Genomic DNA, 461 nt, shown 5'->3' on the forward strand with positions numbered 1-461 from the left:
TCACAATGAAACCCTAAAGCCATGAAAATTCCCAAAAAAAAATTTGGATAAATTCGGTGCAAAATTGAAAGAGTTTTGGATTTCTAAAACTCTATCTCATAGAATTCAAAATCCAAACTTATTCCTTTTAGATTTGATCCAAACCACCTTCCATGTAAGAAAGAAGAGAAGAGACCTTTTGTGAACGTGAGAGAGATCTGAGAGAGAGCTTTTGTTGCACAAAATAAGTGGAGATTGGCGTTGAATAAGAGAGAGGGCATGGAGAAGGCTTATGTGGCGCAAGGTGGAATCCTAGTCCTACTAGGATTCTGTCTCATGACTTGTTTTAATTTGGTTTCCCAAACCAAATCAAATCAAAATTAGATCAACCTAATTAAAATAGGTCTTAACCTAATTAAGAACCTAATTTAATCAGATTAAATTAGATTTAAATCTGATTTAATTTTCTAATCAAATTAGAA

This window comes from Elaeis guineensis, chromosome 6 (genome assembly GCF_000442705.2).
Source record: "Elaeis guineensis isolate ETL-2024a chromosome 6, EG11, whole genome shotgun sequence".
Taxonomy (NCBI): domain Eukaryota; kingdom Viridiplantae; phylum Streptophyta; class Magnoliopsida; order Arecales; family Arecaceae; genus Elaeis; species Elaeis guineensis.